Raw genomic sequence first — 13,056 nt, forward strand, 5'->3', positions numbered from 1 at the left:
TCTGTTCAGATCTTTTGCCCGTGGGGCTGGCCCGGTGGCGCAGTGGTTAAGTTTGCACGTTCTGCTTCTCAGGGGCCCGGGGTTCGCTGGTTCACATCCCGGGTGCAGACATGGCACCGCTTGCCACGCCATGCTGTGGTAGGTGCCCCACGTATAAAGTAGAGGAAGATGGGCACGATGTTAGCTCAGGGCCAGGCTTCCTCAGCAAAAAAAAGAGGAGGACTGGCAGTTGTTAGCTCTGGGCTTATCTTCCTCAAAAAAAAAAAAAAAAGATCTTTTGCCCATTTTTTTTGAGGAAGATTAGCCCTGAGCTAACTACTGCCAATCTTCCTCTTTTTGCTGATGAAGACTGGCCCTGAGCTAACATCCATGCCCATCTTCCTCTACTTTATATGTGGGACACCTACCACAGCGTGGCTTGCCAAGTGGTGCCATGTCCACACCCGGGATCCGACCCGGTGAACCCCGTGCTGCTGAGAAGCAGAACATGCACACTTAACCGCTATGCACCAGGCAGCCCCTTTTGCCCATTTTTTAATTGGGTTGTTAATTTTTTTGTTGTTTAGACATATGAGTTCTTTGTATATTTTGGATATTATCTGATTATCTGATATGTGGTTTGCAAATATCTTCTTCCAATTGTTACCTTGACTTTTCATTTTGTTGATGGTTTTCTTTGCCTTGCATAAGCTTTTTAGTTTGATATAGTCCCATTTGTTTATTTTTTCTTTTGTTTCCCTTGCCCAATCAGACATGATATTTGAAAAATTGCTGCTAAGACTGATGTAAAAGAGCGTAATGCCTGTGTTTTCTTCTAGAAGTTTCCAGGTTTCAGATCTTACATCTTTAATCCATTTTGAGTTGATTTTAATGCATGATGTAGGATAATGATCTACTTTCATTCTTTTGCTTGTGGCTGTCTAGTTTTCCCAACACCATTTATTGAAGAGACTTTCCTTTCTCCATTGTATGTTCTTGGTTCCCTTGTCAACAATTAGTTGTCCATACATGTGTGGGTTTATTTCTGTGCTCTTGATTCTGTTTCATTGATCTGTGTGTCTGTTTTTCTGCCAGTACCACGCTCTTTTGGTTACTATAGCTTTGTAGTATGTTTTGAAGTCAGGGACTGTGATACCTGTAGCTTTGTTCTTTTTATTCAGCATTCCTTTGGCTGTTTGGGGTCTTTTGTTGTTCCATATAAATTTTAAGATTCTTTCTTCTATTTATGAGAAAAATGTGTTGGAACTTTGATAGGGATTACATTGACTCTATAGATTGCTTTGGGAAGTACGGACATTGTTGGGGCTGGACCCATGGCCAAGTGGTTAAGTTTGCATGCTCCACTTCGGGGGCCCAGGGTTTCTCTGGTTCGGATCCTGGGCGCGGACATGGCACCAATCATCAGGCTACATTGAGGTGGCGTCCCACATACCACAACTAGAAGGACCCACAAATACACTTAAAATACACAACTATATATTGGGGGGATTTGGGGAGAAAATCAGAAAAAAGGAAGATTGGCAACAGTTGTTAGCTTAGGTGCCAATCTTTAAAAAAAAAGAAAAGGAAGTATGGACATTTTAATGATGTTAATTCTTCCAATCCAAGAGCACAGAATATCTTTCCATTTCTTTGCGTCTTCTTCAATTACTTTCAACAATGTTTTATAGTTTATAGCTAGGCTCAGGGGCTTACAATTGCTGCAGCTGTTAGGCTGTAAGGCTGTTGTCCGCTCTCAGGGTTGCATCTATTGGGGCTGGCCCCAGGCATGGGAGCACACAATTATTTCAGACTTTGGCAGGTGGGGCTGATCCCCTACATGGCTGTTTGTGAAGCACAGGTCTTCTGCCACTGACAAACCCCACCCCCCACAGGTTCTCACTCACTGTCAACACAGTCCTGGCCCAGGCACACATCCCGACCCCCTGGAAGATACCCAGTTGCCTCAGTGAAGAGGCCCCCACACTCTCTCTCCACCAATACTCCCCTACACTCCACCTGATTCTCATGCAGCCCCTGCTCCACAGAGGCAGACACACTCTCCTTCCTGCAGAGGATAGAAGTACTCAGTCTATGCAGGGCAACAATTAGCCTGAGGGCTTGCTGTTGTATAGGGCCATTCCCTGGGGTTGGCTGCCTGCCCTGGCTGAGCTGGATTAAATCAATGCTGTAGTAGGTGTGGTAGATCCCTGGGCTAACAGGCCAGGGGAAGAATTTCAATGATATCTGCCAGTGTCTGTGTCGGCATGCCTGTACTAGGTCACAACAGTGACTGCCACCAATGTCTCAGTCCCTGGAGAGGTCTCACCTTGCACCAAGATGCACCCAGGGCCCACCAGATGAGTCTCTTTTCACCAAAGGACCATGCACCTTTATTTCTGATGATTTTAGGTTGCCTTCTGAGATGAGTGAGTTTGTGCATGGGCCCTTTAAGCCCTGGGTTTTTCCATTTTTGTCAATAGTTTTTCTGGGGGTATTCCCCATTGCAGTTAATAGCCATTAAAGGCAGGTATTATGACACTCGTATCAGTTGTGCAGAGTCTGAAGCATGCTTATAGCAGTAACACGCCCCTTCTCAGGTCCCTACTCGTTCAAGGAAGGCTGAGGACCTTAGAGTTTCCCCCTCTCAGCTGGCTTTGAAGCTCTGTGGCTCATGAAGGAGGCTTTTTTTCTCTCCAGAGAGGAATTTCTGCCTCTTCCACCTCAGTCAGGACTGTCCCTTGTGGTGGTTCTTTTTATCCAGTTTTCAGTTCTCTCTCATAGGTAATTTTTCCAAGGATAGTTGTAACCTGGTTGTGTTCATGGGAAGAGGTGAATTCAGAGTCTGCCTACATGGCCATCTTGACGAGATCTGCTGTCATCAACTTTTGCCAGCTTAACTACTACATGCCTTAGAGAAGTTCTTTTTACATTGATATAGTTAAGAGATCTGTTGGCTTCTTTCACTTGTATTCCCAGTCTCTTACCCAGGTTTAGGAAGTACTCAGCTATTATTTCTTTGAACAAGCTTTCTGCTCCATTCTCCTTCTCTTCTCTCTCTTGAATACTTATAATCCTTATGTTGCATCTCCTAATTGAGTTGGATATTTCTCAGAGAATTTCTTCATTTCTTTTTAGTCTTAATTCTCTCTCCTCCTGCATCTGAAGAATTTCTGTACTTCTGCCCTCAAGATTACTGATTCATTCTTCCATGATATCAGCTCTATTGTTCATAGAATCTATATTTATCTTAATCTCAACCATTGTGTTTTTCATCTCCAATATTTCGATTGAGTCTTCTTTACAGTTTCAATCTCTTTTGTGAAGAAATTCCTGATTTCATTGAACAACCTATCTGAATTTTCTTGTATCTCATTGAGTTTTTTATGATAGCTATTTTGAATTCTCCATCATTTAAATTATAGATTTCTATGCCTTCAGGATTGATTTCTGGGTACTTGTCATTTTCCTTTTGGTCTGGAGATTTAATATGTTTTTTCAAATTGCTTGACAGTGGTATATTTCTCTCCACATAGTGGTGATATGTGGTCACCACTTCCACCTGCCACCATTGGGTGTGGGTCAAGAGCTGTGTATTCTGAGCCTGCTGCAATCTGTGGCTCCATTTACAGCTACTGCTTTTCTGGATCAGCTGAACTGGTGCACCAGGCAGGGGGAGGGACACTTGCTTACACCTGCATGATCCCAGGGGCTTCTCACTCTTCCCTTGCTATCTGCTCTCCTGGGGTGCTAGCTTGCTGAGGACACATTTGCAATAGCTGGTCACCTCTTTGTGGGGCTTTCCCTCAGACTGTGAGGGACCTTGGAAAGTGATGGTGTTCCCATGGAGGGCCACCCTCTCCCCCTTTCCTCTCTGAGCCACACACACTCCCAGGGTCACCACCATTTGGTATGTAGAGGAGATTTCCTTTCCTCCTTCTACTTCCTCCAGGGGGTGCAGCACCTCCACCTTCAGATGTATGGCAGTGTCAGTCTCACACATCTTTTATGTTGTGTGGATGTCCTCTTTTGGTATATGACTATCCTTTTCATTGTATCTTAGAGGGGAGAATTTAAGGGGAGATCTTATTCTGCCATGATGCTAATGTCACCCTCCTGCCAGATTTTAAGTTCTAAGATGAAGAGGTCATATTGTATATATTTGTCCCCCACTGGGCCTAATGCAGTACTTGTGTGGAATAGGTGCTACATAAATTTTTGCTTAAATAAATTGAACTTAGAAAATTTTGCTAATAAAGGTTTGATCATTGCTTTGAGCAAATTGGCTTTTGTTTTCTATGGAGGAAACTCTATTAGGAATTGTTTGGGGAATATATACTTTCCTATGATAAGATGAATTGTAATATTTTTATGTTTTGTTTCTTTAAAGGTTTACTCTGGTTTTATTTTTCTCTTTTATTTTGTTTATTTTATTTGAATGGACTCTTATCAAGGAGAAGAAAACTGTAGCTCTTTACAGGTAATTATTACCATAGGCAACCAAATGTCTACCTACTTGGCAACCACCAAGTAGCTGAAGTCTCACCAGGTTACTGAGGTGGTAGGGTTAGGACTTTGTTCTAAAATTTCCAAAGTACAGCTTTTTGTAAAGTTCTGTTGGCAAAGGACAAAAGTGTGGGTAGCACTATTTCAAAGGACATCACTGTAAGTAGCACCATAAAAGTAATCTACTAGCCTTTGACTGCATTCCAAATGAGTGGGGTAATATGCAACTGCACTGCTAATAGATTTTCCTTGCATAACCTTGCCCAGTTTTTATGAGCTGAAAATCCCAGATGAATCATCATTATTTATGCACTAGAGTTGTTCATTCCTTTTCTTTCTCTATATCACAATTTCACCTAGCATTCTATCTTTTCAGAAGGAAAGACATGCTGGAATGATTTTAAAGACTGATCTCCAAAAAGCTACAGATCCAACTTGGTACTGTAGCAATTACCTATCCAAGATGAAACAGTGGAATGCTTCAGAAAAATGTACTTAATGCCCTTCACATTTTCAAATAGCGTGAATAACACAGCCAATTTGACTTTAAATACATCTTGTTACAGATGATTTGTCCATTAACCTTGGCAATGTCAATCTGTTCTCTCTATCATATTTCATTAAATTAGTGTTCCTGATAATAGTTAGAGGTGTACTTTACAAGCATTAATGCACTGTTGGCTCCCAAAAACAATAGGAGGGAAGAAGGGAGCAAGGGAGGAGAGAGAAAGAAAAGAAAAAAATAGGAGGGGGCGGGGAGAAGAGAGAACTAAAAAGGGCAGAAAATGAAAAATAGGTACAAATGAAACAAACAAGTAGATATATACCGATAAGAATATGAAAAAGAGAGAAGAATAACAAACAAGTAGACATGTGCTGATAAAAGTAGTCAAAATATACGAAGACACAGATCACTGCCTTGAACAGTGGGTCTATAGTACCTCAAAAGACTCACATCTCTTGCAACTGCTGTGACATACAATCCAGTACCTATACTTAGTTCTTAGAGAGCCTACTCATACAGCCTACTGAGTGAGCAGTGGGTTATATGAGTTTCTCCTCGGGCCACAGTTAATTGAGCCAGGGGCAGACACTTGATCTGGGGAGAACAATTCATATTCTCCATGCTAGAAATTTGGAATTGCACAAACAATTCTAATTAGTCTCTATTGGTTCCTTGAACTGAGAAGATCTAGACTCAGGAACTGAGGTTGCCATTCCAGATCAACCATATTTGGATCATGTTTATGGCAAACTTGAGAAAATCAGTCTTCAGAGAAAGAGAGAAGATTGAAGTAAAATCACAAAGAATAAGGGGAGACAAGTGCTCTTGTAGCTCCAGAGATAGGAATAAAATAATTAGAGCTCCTGTCAGTCTTCTGGTTCTTGGTTTGTTCCATCATGTAGGCCAACTACATTTCTTGCCTTTGCTTTCAGTGTCTGTATTAGTCAGCTCAGGTTGCCATAACAAAATGCAATAGACTGGGTTGCTTAAACAACAAGGGTTTATTTTCTCAAAGTTCCGGAGCCTGGGATTTCTAAATCAGGATGCCAGCACAGTCAGGTTCTAGTGAGAGCTCTCTTCCTGGCTGTACACAGCCACCTTCTTTCTGGGTTATCACATGGCAGAGAGAGAGCTCTGGTGTCTCTTCCTCTTCTTATAAGGATACTAACCCCATCATAAGCCGTCTCCCATGACCTCATCTGAACCTATTTATCTCCTAAGAGCCCCATTTCCGACTACTATCACTTTGAGCATTAGGGCTTCAACAGTTGAATTTGTGATGGACATAATTTCATTTATAGCAAAATCCTTGCAAAACTGGCACATTCCCATTTTTATGTTTAAGGTAGCTCCAATGGAAATGGTTTCACAATCTGTATTAATTACCAGGTTTCCCTGATGATTCTAATTCTGTTTTTCTGCAAATCACAGTCTGGGAATCTCTGTACCCTATGAATGCAAAGAGTTGACTTAAGGAATCAAGATCAGCCAATAAAGGGTTAGAGCAGAGCTGACTGGAAAGAGGGACAGTGTCAACAGTCAGGAGCAAGGCAATAGCTAGGATACAGCAGGAGAGTATAGATACTGAAGTATCTATAACTTACTGTGGTATGTGTGTGGGGACAGAAGGTGATCAGGCTAGCCTAATTATGGAGCTCTGGTCTCTTGCTGTTCAGACTTACAATCTAAAACAAATATTTATGGCTAAAACACCATTTATCATATAAAATGAACTCACATAAACTAATCCAGAAACCCCAAAATCATTCTTAACTTCTCTCTTTATCTTCAGGTATCAAATCTAAATAATACTCCATTTTTTTTTAGCACTACCTTTAAAACATCCATATTATGTCCACCTTTCTCCATCTTCACTATGACTTTAATATAATTTTATTTCTCACCTAAACTACTCCAATAGCCATATCTTTTGTCTTCCTGCTGCCATTCTTTATCCCGTCCAAACTATTTTCCCTAGAGAATCCAGAGAAATTTTTTAAAACTATAAGTATTATATCCCTTTTGTGTTTAACTATTGTTCATCGCTTCTAAATTCTCTTCAGGATAAAGTCTGACCTCAGTTTCATGGTTATAAGCACCTCCATGATCCCTCTAGCTTTATCTCTTGGAATTTCAATGTAAGAATTACATTGTTAAACTTCTTCTTTTGCAAGATATAAAGTAATATATACATTCCCTTTATATAAAGTGAGATTTATCCATGCTGTTGCTTGTAGCAGTAGTTCACACATTCTCATTGTTATTTAGTATTCCATTGTATGAAATTTCAATCATTGAAAAAATAATTATACTGTTAGTGGACATTTCAGTAGTTTCCACTTTGAGATTACTACAAATTAAGCTATGAGCATTCTTATATATGTCTCTTGATGCATATTAGTGCTCATTTCAGTTGAGTAAATATGTAAGAATGAATTCTATTCTTCTTTATGACTCAACCCAGTTTAGATATCATCTCCTCTAAGAAGGCTTCCCCACTCCCCAACCCAAAATTGGGTTAGTTGTTCTTCTTCTTTGTGGCCATAGAAGTCTGTGATTCTCTCTAAGAGAGCAATTAGCAACCTGTAATGTAATCTGTTTACAAACATGCTTTTCCCAATAGATTGTAAACTCCTTAGAGGCAAGGACCCTACCTTACTAATCTTTGTATTTCTAGTAGCAGAGTTCCTGGTACATGGACAATCAATATACATTTACTGATATATCAATATTAATGCAACCATATAGGTAAAAGACCTAATGGTGGACTGATGGATACTGAAGAGTCCTAGAGTTTTCTAATTAATAAATAAATTGGCAATTTTTATGAGCACCTACTGTGTAACCAGACTAATCTTAGGGGATGTTGGAGATGCCGAGTAATAAAAAACAGGACTCATGCCCTCAAGCAACATATAGTTTTGCTCAGGAGAATGAATTGATGTTTGTAAAATTACTAGAAACCAATAAATTGTAAACTGTATGGTAAATGGCTCTAAATACGGTTAGATTTCAGAGAAGAGAGAGACTTCTGAAGTTGAAGCATTCTGGAAGATGCGTTGAGTGCTAAAGGGCATGTGCCATGTTTTACAAAGGGATGGGTAGGGGAGGACAATGATGTCAGATCTGGTAAATTTAGCTTTCATATTCCCTACCACTTCTGTGGACCAAATGTATTTTGACACATATTTGGTTTACTTTTAGACTGAAACAGATGTGGCTTACTCACAGGGTCTTCCATATCCTGCTAAGCAAATTGGCCTTTATTCTATATACAGTGGGAATCCAACTGAAATGTTTCACGAAGGCAGGTGATAAATCTTGTGAGTGATGATGAGGATCTGAATTATGGCAGTGATGGTAAAAGCATTGGAGAGAGACAAACGTGTGGAAGTCATTGAGAGGTAGAATAAATAGAACATGATGGTAGCAGGATATGGTGGTGAGGGGTGCTTTTTAATGAAGCAAAAATGGCACCATGGAAACATTTTTGACAGAAATATGATGCCTAGACAATCTGTGACCCTAAATGTTTCAGTGGAGCATGGCCATATGTAACCATTTTTTTTTAAATTTTTCAATTTATTTTTTAAATTTTCTTTTGAGGAAGATTGGCCCGGGGCTAACATCTGTTGCTAATATTCCTCTCTTTTTTCCTCCCCCAAAGCCCCAGTACATGGTTGTATATCCTAGTTGTAAGTCATTCCAGTTCTTCTATGTGAGATGCCAACATAGCATGGCTTGATGAGCAGTGCGTAATTCCATGCCCAGGATCCAAACCTGCAAACCCCAGGCCACCAAAGTGGAGCACATGAACTTAACCACTCAGCCACAGGGTTGGCCCTGATATGTAACCATTTTTAATACTGATCTCATTCTTACGAGTATGAAAACATCTTTTAGATCTAGCTAAAGTTTAACAATGTAATTCTTACATTGAAATGTTGCTATGCTCTATTAAAAGAAAAAACTTGCATTGAAGTCTTGTAAAAGTCTTTATGAGTTATGTATTCATATATCTGGGACACACTGTGTACTTTGGAATAAAGTAGCAACAAGGAGTTATCATTAACAGATTGAGAAATGTCTCTATGACCAGGTGTTCTTAGGCTTTAAGAACTGTGATAACCTGACAACTCTAAGGCTACTGTCTTAGTAGTAGTTTCTCACTCTAGCTGCACATGAGAATCATAGGGGCAGTGATGGGCTTTAAAAATGCTATTGCCTATGTAACACCTCTATAGATTCTCATGTGAGGCTGGATATCACCACTAAAAAACAGAACAAAACTGGGCCTTGGATTTGGCAATGATCTTTTAGCTGTAACACCAAAAGCACAATCCATGAAAGAAAAAATTGTTAGTTGGATTTTGGTAAAATAAAAAAATTCTGCTCTGTGAAAGACACTCTTAAGATAGTGAAAAAACAATCCACAGGCAGGGAGAAAATTTTTGCAAAACACGTATCTGACAAAGTACCAATATCCAAAATATACAAAGAACTTCTAAAATTCAACAATAAAAAAACAAATCAGGGCCAGCCCTGGTGATTTGTGGTTATATTTGGCACACTCTACTTCTGTGGCCCAGGTTTGGTTCCTGGGCATGGAGCTACACCACTCATTTGTCAGTGGCCATTCTGTGGTGGCAGCTCACATACAAAAAGAGGAAGATTGGCAACAGATGTTAGCTCAGGGTGAAACTTCCTCAGCAAAAAAATAAATAAATAAAATAAATTAAAAAATTGGCCAAATGTATAAAGAGACACCTCACAAAGAAGATATGCAGATGACACAGAATCATGTGAAAAGATGCTTAACATCATATGCCATTAGGTAATTGCAAATTAAAACATCAATGAGATAGTGCTACATACCTATTTGAATGTCTAAAGTTCAAAACACTGACAACAAAAGATGGGGAGAATGTGGAACAACAGGAACTCTCATTTATTACTGGTAGGAATTCAAAATAGTACAGTCCCTTTGTAAGATAGTTTGGTGGTTTCATACAAAACAACATAATCTTACCATACAGTCCCGTAGTCTTGCTCCTTGGTATATACCCAAATAAGCTGAAAACATATCTTCACAAAAACCTGCATACAAGTGTTTATAGTATCTTTATCATAATTTCCAAAAAGCAATCAAGATGTTCTTCAATAGGTTAATGGATAAACTGTGCTACATCCTGAAAATGGAATATTATTCTGAGATAATAATAAATTAGCCATCAAGCCATGAAAACACATGGAGGACCATTAAAAGCATAATGCTAAGTGAAAGAAGCCAAGCTGAAATGGCTATGTATTTTATGATTCCAATTCTATGACATTGTGGACAAAGCAAAACTATGGAGACATTAAAAAATTAGTGCTTGCCAGGGGTTCTGAGGGACTGAGGGAGGCATGAATAGGTGGAGCACAGGGCATTTTTTGGGCAGTGAAACTGTTCTATATGATACAGTAATGATGGACATATATCATGATACATCTTTCAAAACTCATAGAAGGTATAAAACGAATGAATCCTAGTGAAAACTATGGACTTTAGTTAGTAATAATGTGTCAATATTGGTTCATCAATTGTACCATTTGTTATAATTGTTACACACCGAAACAAGATGTAAATAATAAAGGAAGCTGTACAGGGGGAGAGGGAATATATGGAAACTCTGTACTTTCCTATCAATTTTTCTATAAACCTAAAACTACTCTTAAAAACCCCAAAGTCAATTAATTATTTAAAAAACTGTCTAGGTTATTCTGATGTCCTGCCATGGTGGAGAATCAATGAACTAAAATGTCTAATTTGAGGTCTGCAAGAAATTTGGAGCAATTTATCAGAATAAGGAACATAGAAAGAGTATTGGTAGTATAAATGGTGAAGTTCTATATAGGAATTTCTTGTTTTGAATTGCCTGTGAACAATCTAGGTAGAGATGCCCATTAGACATTTATTTCTTTCCATCTATTATTATGTTTCATACAGTATTTCAGATTCGAAACTTTATCCTAAGAGCCGTAATCAAAGCAATATTTGAAAAGCCAATCACAGTTTAGCATTTAAAAGCCTAATGGATTAGAAAAGGATGACTCAGAGCAAACTTCTAATTAGAAAATATTGCTGGCCTCAAGTTTCTATCCATAGGAACAGTGCTTAAATGCTGCCTCCTGCTTTGCCTATGGGTATATATTTTGCCACAAAATAATATATTGTCTCTTGATGTGTAATTCTTAACTTAAAAAGAAAGAGAGAAGAAAATAAATACTAAAAACACCCCATGCTTTTTGGCGTAATAAAAGCATACATATGCATAGGTGAAATTCACATAACTAAACAGAGAAAATGAAACGTATTCCTCCAGAGGCAGAAGTATTTCCTAAATAAGCAAATAAAACTTCTGTTAAAAGGTATTTCTTGCCTTTGTTTGTGCCTACTTAAAATGTCCTATAAATCTTTTCAAAGCAATTAAGAACTGCATTTTGAATTCTGCTGTTGGTTTCCTTCATCCTTTCCCTTGCTGCACACACTCTAGCAGTTCATAAGCCAGTCTTATCTCTGGAGTGTAGAATATCCCAAACATATACTGAAAATGATTTGGTTTGCTAAGATAAAACAAAAGCATCTTTTTTTTCCCATTGCTATATGGTTAAAGCTTTCAATCATCTAAGGTGAGATCGTTAAGGTTTTTCTGCATCTACAAAGTGAAATAAAGATAATTGAAATGATTATTATCCAATAAGCATTTTAATCCTTCCGATATATTTTCCTTGAAAAGCCAGATTTCAGAAGCCAGTAAGTGTTTTGGCATGAATTATCCAGTAAGTAATTTTGTCTTTCTTCCTCACTTTGTGTATACAGATCCAGTGTCTATTATTCACTTTTATGGTGTGACCAGCTTTATGTGGAAAAGGTATAATATAAGTAGTTATTTGTTTACAGAAGACATGTAGTCTAGCAGCATTAGTTTTAAAGCAAATTTTATTTTTCTGTCGATTTATTGAAAGCTGATATACATCTATATATGTGTATATGTATATTTGTATATGTATAATATATATATATATGTATATCTGTAGCTTTGTGTAGCAGTCGCCATGATCACCATGATTAAAATACAGAACTGTTCTATCGCTACAAGTATCCTTTGTTCTATAAAGCTACCTCTACCCCTACGTTTTCCCTCCCCCTCCATAACCCCTAGAAACTACTAATCTGTTATCTGTATCTAAAATTTTGTCATTTCAAGAGTGTTATTTAAATTGAATCATACAGTATTTAACCTTATGAGATTAGCTTTTTCACTCAGCATAATTCCCTTTGAAATCTGTCAAAATTTGTCCCATGTATCAGTGGCCTATCTGTTAGGTGTGTAGTGATATTTTATTGTGGTTTTAATTTGCATTTTCCCAATGCCTAATGATTTTTTACATCCCTTTTTGCATATTTGCCATCTGTATATCTTCTTCAGTGAAATGTCTGTTCATGTCCTTTGCTCATTTTGAAATTGAATTGTTTCCTTTTTTACTGCTGAGAATTCTTTATATATTCTAAATCTGGAGGTTTCTCAGATATGAGGTTTGCAAATATTTTCTTCTAGTCAGTAACTTGTCTTTTTATCCTCTTCAGGGGATCTTTTCCAAAGCATTTACTTTTTCTTTTTTGATGAAGTCCAGTTTAGCAATTGCTCTTCTTATGGATCATGTTCTTAGTTTCAAGTCTAAGAACTCTGCCTGTCCCTAATTCCTGAAGGCTCTCCTGTATTTGTTTCCTAAAAGTTTTATAGTTTTACATTTTTACATTAAAGTCTATGATCCATTTTGTATTTTTTTGGATAAAGTATGAGATTTTAGGCAAAAGTTGGTTTTCTTGAGCTATAGATGTCCAAATGCTCCAGCACCATCTGTTGAACATTCTTTCCTTCCTATATTGAATTGTTTTTGCAACTTTGTCAAAAATAGGTTGAACATATTTGTGTGGATCTATTTCTGGATTCTCTATTCTGCTACATGGATCTATATATCCATCCCTCCACCAATACCACACTCTTTTGATTACTGTTGCT

The sequence above is a fragment of the Equus caballus genome, chromosome X (assembly GCF_041296265.1).
Source record: "Equus caballus isolate H_3958 breed thoroughbred chromosome X, TB-T2T, whole genome shotgun sequence".
Classification (NCBI taxonomy): domain Eukaryota; kingdom Metazoa; phylum Chordata; class Mammalia; order Perissodactyla; family Equidae; genus Equus; species Equus caballus.